Source organism: Ictalurus punctatus, chromosome 19 (genome assembly GCF_001660625.3).
Source record: "Ictalurus punctatus breed USDA103 chromosome 19, Coco_2.0, whole genome shotgun sequence".
Classification (NCBI taxonomy): Eukaryota; Metazoa; Chordata; class Actinopteri; order Siluriformes; family Ictaluridae; genus Ictalurus; species Ictalurus punctatus.
In genome coordinates, this window is record NC_030434.2 from 22,032,714 (window position 1) to 22,039,621 (window position 6,908).

At 40.8% G+C, this 6,908-nt stretch overlaps 1 protein-coding gene across 2 annotated transcripts in view; it reads right to left on the bottom strand.

The window, feature by feature from the left end:
- The window catches only part of col7a1l (collagen type VII alpha 1-like), a 120,284-nt gene extending 119,884 nt beyond the window's left edge, over positions 1–400 (bottom strand). For both annotated transcript variants that reach the window (XM_017494700.3, XM_047162108.2), the window contains exon 1: positions 301–400. The gene's annotated coding sequence lies outside the window, so the exon portion shown is untranslated. The remainder of the gene's footprint in view (positions 1–300) is intronic.
- Between the last annotated feature and the right edge of the window lie 6,508 nt (positions 401–6,908).

A 6,908-nucleotide genomic window follows, 5' to 3' on the forward strand; every position in this document is an offset into this window, starting at 1 on the left:
GAGAGAAAGTAAGAAAAAGAGAGAAATAGACACCCACACACACCCACACACACCCACACCCACCCACACCCACACACCCACACCCACCCGCACACACCCACATGCACACACACCCACCCCCACACATACACACCCACCCGCACCCGCACACACACGCACGCACGCACAGACAGTAGCTTTGGTTTGTAAATGTGTTTTCCATTAAAACAAAGAGGGCAGGTAGGAATCAGCTAAATCCTGAACACGGGGTACGACATGATCTCCATATGGTTTCACACCGCACCTGCAAAAAGCACTCACATGTCCAAGCGCCCCTTCGACCTTGCCATATCGTCTGGTTTTATTCCTGCCACACACCCTGGAAGCTGCAGAACATTCCTCTCAGTTCGCATGGCTTTCAAATACACTCTTGGCCTCATTTCATATGCAGAGCGCAGTATGAGCTTTAGGAAGGCTGCCATCAGGCCCTGCAGGGGAATGTGAGACAATGAGACACAGATCCAGTGAAAGAAGGAATAAAAAAAAGGACGTTACTACAAATCACGGTACATTATAGCTAACCTTAAAGAAATAACAGGATAATCACTAGTACATTTCACATCCTTTAGGTCACAGGCTGGACATCGACGGGCCGGAAACCAGTCCAACCTTGACAAATCAGGAGTAAGTGATGATCATGATTAAAGCATGATCATGTGGCGTATGTGTCAATACTGTAGCCAGGTGTTGAAGGACAGAAACAAATTAATGGGCTGAGATTGAAAAAAAAGGGCCTGGAGGATGCAAGTAGAAGATTAGAGAAACTGAGATGAGATACGAGGTCAGTGAGGTAAATCAGATTAAGTGCTAGACTGCATCTGCATCTGTTTAGTGCTCCAAATATTCAGATCTGTAGCTACATTCGGATTTAAGCACAAAGTGGGTGTGGTCAAAACCAGAAGGGTTTATTTTTATTATTATTATTATTATTATTATTGTAATATCACAGCTGACTCAATATGCGTTGCGTTCTTTTTAATATAAACCCTGACACTATGCCCCAGTAAACACTGACTGAAAAAAACAAACAAACCAGATGTTCTTTGCTAACAGTTTTCGCTAATCATGGTTTATGAATGTGCTTTGAATGTTTACGGATGGGCGGGGCTTAACAGCGCTTTACTCTCATAGGCTAGTGAGATTTGGATCGACCGCTCGAGTGTCCAGGAAGTGAAGACTTCAGTGGCGTGAATTTTGGAGAGAGAGTTCTTCATGCTGTTCTCTGTTTAATTATAGTGTTTGTACTTTGTAGTGGAAATGACTGACTAACTCAGTCAGTATATTCGTTCGTAATTAATTTTTGAGGTTTGGGTACGACTCGTACCACTACTTTTCTGAGATGAGCGGCACAGAGCGTCATCATCATCATCCTCCTCAGCTGGACACTCAAACTGTCGATCCAAATCTCACTAGCCAATGAGAGTAGCTTGTTGTTAAGCCCCGCCCATACGTGCGATTTGTGCCAGAATGGCAAATGTTTGAAAGCTCTGGCAGCGTATTCATAAACCATGATTAGCGAAAACCGAAGCTTGGAAAACTGTTACCTCACATCCTTAAGGCGGGAGTCCCTCAGGGATCAGTTCTTGGTCCACTTCTATTCTCAGTGTAGCCTAAATGATTAAGCTCAGTGATCAGATCTGTTAGTTGTCCTATCACCGTGATGATTTCATATCAACTCCCAGATCCTGAAGCGTTCTTCTTCATATCATCAGATGAACATACTGTATTTCTGACCAAATAAAAAAAATCTGCTCAACCTATAATACAAGCTCTAGTTATTTCCAGAATTCACCACTCGAACTTTTTCCTTTACTGGGTCTCCTTTCATATCGGATATTTCCTCTACAGAAAATTCAGTATGCTGGTGCTCAACTGTTTAACAATGTCGTGAAGTTCTCAGGTGTGAACCCTCCTACTCAGGTCACACCGCTGGCTTCCTGTTGGAGCAAGAATCAAACTCAAAACTCTTGTCTTTGCATACCAGGCATCAAAGACTTTACACACCGGCAAGCCAGCTCAGGTCTCCAACCTCAGGGGTCCTGACATGTCCTTCTCTAGGGTTTAAGCATGCTCGTTATGCAAGGTCGTGCTCTGCCAGTATCCTGTGCTGAAATTAGCTTCATTTGAAATGACCATCATTTATATTCTTCTTCTTGGTTCTCGATTATTTGTATTATTACTTATGTACAAATTATCCCTTTTGATACTGATGGTCTTTTGTATTGTACATGCATTGAGGTTCAAAGATTTTGTACCCAACTAGACCACAATCGTATTAACAGGGTAGCACCTGAACATTTCACAAGTCATTCTGGAAAAGAGTGTCTGCTGAGAGTCTAAATATTTAACAAAAATCTCTAAATAGGAACAAATTTAAAAGGCTTTACGAAACGCTTTACAAAGGATTTATTCATACAATTCATATATGCAACTGTCCGGTAAAAGAGAAGCCATTTTCCTGATGTTAGCTAACGATTATACTTACAGTAAGCGTGACCTAAAACATCACGTCCCATCGAGGTCCCTTAGGTCGGCAGACTGCATGCTCCTGGCTGTCCCTAGAGCAAGGCTGAAGCACAGGGGGGATTGGGCCTTTGCAGTTGCTGCCCCTAATCTATGGAATAGTCTACCACTGTTGGTGAGGCTGGCCCCAACAGTCTCCGCTTTTACAGCTAATCTTAAAACATATTTTTGGGGTAGACTCATCGCAGGGCACAATCGCACACATTCACACACTACGGACAATTTGGACACACCAATCAGCCTACAACGCAGGTCTTTATACTGAGGGAGGAAACCGGAGTACCCAGAGGAAACCCCCGAAGCACGGGGAGAACATGCAAACTCGACACACACAGAGCGGAAATGGGATTTGATCCCCCAACCCTGGAGGTGTGAGGTAAATATGCTGACCACCGTGCCCCTGGAACACGGATTTTTGAAGGTGAAAGTATTTGGGTTGCGCTGTCCCAAATACATGGCCACATTACCTCGGGAGCTCTGACAGTCTGTACACAGGTTCGTCTGTTCGGTTACTGCGTGCTCCACTCAATAAAAAGCTGAAATTTTGAGTCATTAGCTGTTACATTTAAAGGTTTAAGATTTGGAGTAATAAAACAAGAACGCATAAAGAATTACACATAATACAAATATGCCTTTCAGTGTTTTCGAAATCTTAGTGAAATTCTATTTATGCTGTAAATATCAGTGGTGACATCAAAATAAAAGAAAAACACCTCTAAAGGAATATACACAGTATATCTACCGGGCCTGAGCTGTAAATTGTTCAAATATAGTCAGGGTTATAGAGGATCCGGAGCAAGACGTTGTATCGGTGGGTCTTGTGACACACCTTGGGACACGGGCATGTTTTTGGGAAGAAACTGGAGAACCTGGAGAAAACCCACATGGACATGCGGAGAACATGCAACACAGCTATACCCTGCACTACTGATTCAAAATATATGTATTTTCAAACACCATAAATCATAACCACTTTCACTTTCACAGAACAGAAAAGAGAAGGAATGTATTAAGAATAAAAAAGAAGGAAAGATCAGACCGATAGAGATTCCATCAGTGCGTCTGATGAACCGTAGCTCAGACCTTTATTATAAAAATGTAGATATGCTCATTATTACACAGGCAATAACAGTCGCAGTCTATTCAACATGCATCAATATCAAACATCTGTTTCCCTTAATGTGGGTGCTTTACGTTCTCTACCATCCGTTGTTGTTCTCTGTGATGTGCAGATTCACGGAGACTAGCTAGTGCTCAACATGTACAGTATATTAATCGCCGCACTTACATTCCATTAACGCCTCATTATTCAAAGTGATTCGTTTAATTAAACGAGCCACAACACCCACACAACTTAAACACGGCATTCTTGAATTAAAATCGGAAAAAGGAAACGCAATTCACTGCCAAGTCTGACAGGTAATTCGTCTGGATGCACTTCATCAGGAGAGAACCACATGTTGTCTGTTCCTCTCCACATTAGATCTTCCCCTTATGTTTCTATGTTTCAAGAAGACCTCTTTGAAGACCTATTCGTATTCTTTATGTTTTAATTGAGGGTGTACATTTTTCACTTGTCCTTTTTTTGGTTTTTCTCTAGTCTTTTAATTTGTTTTATTTCTGTTTTATATTTCTTGTACACAGGATTGGCACCTTGTCCAGGGTGAACCCCGCCTTGTGCCCGATGCTCCCTGGGATAGGCTCCAGGTTCCTCGCGACCCTGTAAGATAAGCGGTATAGAAAATGGATGGATTTCTTGTACAGCACTTTGGTTTCAACATCTGTTGTTTTTAAATGTGCTTTAAAAATCAATAAACTAAACTAAACCAAACCAAACCAAGATGAACCAAACAGACATGCATACCTTCACGTAATGCTTCCCCAACTCTGGATGGAGCTCTCATCAACTGGAGGCTACATTCTGCCACTGAGGATGACCCCAAGCAGTGCAGCCTGTAGAGTGCTGAGGATGGTACCGCTTGAAGTACCACGAAATGGTTTTGGACCTCAGTTCCACATGGACGTTCTCGCTGTGGTTGCTGGGACTACGGTTGCTGCGATGGCCTTGGGACTGCAATTACCAAATTCAGTTTTACACTCAGGTCTCCTTTAGTGAACAGTGGACTAGTTCAACAAACAGACTTCATATACAAACCATAATGAACTTTCTTTAACTCTCACACTATCCGTCGTCACCCAGATGAGGACGGGTTCCCTTCTGAGTCCGGTTCCTCTCAAGGTTTCTTCCTCATATCATCTTAGAGGAGTTTTTCCTCACCACCGTCACCACCGGCTCGCTCAATAGGGATAAATTCACACACTTAACATCTCTATCCTGTCTTTATATGTTTCTGTAAAGCCGCTTTGAGACAACGTCCGTTGTTAAACTCGCTACACAAATAAAATTGAATTGAATTACTTAATAATTACTCAGTACAGCCAGGTTCACAGTTCACATACAGTATATACATTAATTAATTTGGAACAGAACTTAAAACAAGTAAGTAATCGTAATTTGTTTGAAACTGAATTCGTTTTTGCATTTGGTTTGATCTTTAAAATAAATTTACACAAAAAATATAATCAAAAACCTGTTTTCTGGTCTTCCCAGTTTCATCTCGAAACGAAATATAAATAAGCAGGGAAATATATATATATATATATATATTTTGGAGAAACTATGGCAATACATAATATATTATCTAATTTACAGGCTCCAGAGATCCAGAGCTGTTCAGTGTTTTAATGAATTCTATGCAAATAATTTGGCTTAAGGCAACATATTCATACAAGCGGAGCACTCTTAGAAAATTAAACACTATAACGAATCCTCTGAAACTTATACAAAGAGTGAACAAGGTACAAGCTCTCGGATACACAGCGGCCTGGCTCAGACGTGACAGAGATGAAGTAAAGATCGCTGTGCTTGAGCATGTGAATGAGAGAAGTATTTACGTTCGATGCTTCACAGTATCATTTTAGAAAGATAGACTTTTGCAGTCTGTTGTAATTGTACATGACATTACACTGGGACATTACCAGTGCAATTACAATGCTGTTTAATACGACAAAAAAATTTCCAAAGACCTCAAACATAAGGGAGCACAATCAGGTTTTGCTGTTGGTTTCTCGCTCAGCATTTTCCAGGGACCTTCAAAGTCATATTAATGAGAAATCCAACATAGAAGTAGTCAAGACTCAAAGTCCCAGAATGCAATGCAGCTACGTGATGCTACCAACGGTAGCAGAGCTGCCATGCAAGGTGCTAACTTGCCATCGGGAGCAACTCGGGGTTCAGTGTCTTGCCCAAGGACACTTCGGCATGTGGAGTCACGTGGGCCGGGAGTCGAACCGCCAATCCTACGATTAGTGGACAACCCGCTCTACCACCTGATCCACAGCCGTACTATTTAACGTGTACAATTTAAATAAATAAGTAAATCATGGATGCCATCGAAGACATCGAAGTGTGTTCATTTTTTTACTTGGAATATCTCACACTAAATGCTACTCACAACACATAAGCTTTGTATTGGCTTCTTATAGGAACACGAGGCCTGTAATGCCCCCTGCTGAGGTGTTTAACACGAGGACTGAAGATTGACGTTAGGAAGGTAATGCCTGCGAGCTGCATTCTCCTGCATTGTTGGCCTGTCTTGTCTGAAACTGCCTCTGAATTATAAGACCATTATAACATCTGCTGGTTCGAGGCTATGACACTGACAGATGGCCAAGTGTGTGAGTGTGTGCAAGCTCTCTCACACATACACAAACACTCTCAGAAATACTGCATCTAAATTCCAGTGAACGACTGCCAAACAGCACGCTTTTAACACATTTCCTCTATCGCCAAGTTGATAGATACACCAGCGATATATCTATCTGAATCGCTGCAAACGAAAATACAATACAGTTTACATATTATTTACGTCTTTATAAACACAATCATCAGCGAGTCCTGACATTCCTGAATAAGTTATAGCGCCCTATCATTACGAAACGACTTGTTGTGCTGTTCATCTCATTATCAGATTGATCTATTTATAATGAAATTGTTTTTAATGGGGTCATAGTGCTGTTATAAGTGTGTTATAAGAGATTTTTGTTTCGAATATACTGCGTAAATAAACGTTGAATTAAAATAAATTAATAAATAGAGATTTTTTTTCACATGCAAAGAGGCAGGACTATATGTTTTTGTTAGGATTGAATTTATTATGTTTATACTTTATATTTTAGTATAATGATGATATTTGCAATGAAAGCATTTTTTTTTTTTTTTTTTAAAAACTGCAATTTTGTCATTTTTCTTTCTTGCATTTCTACAACTTTTTACAATTTGTAAA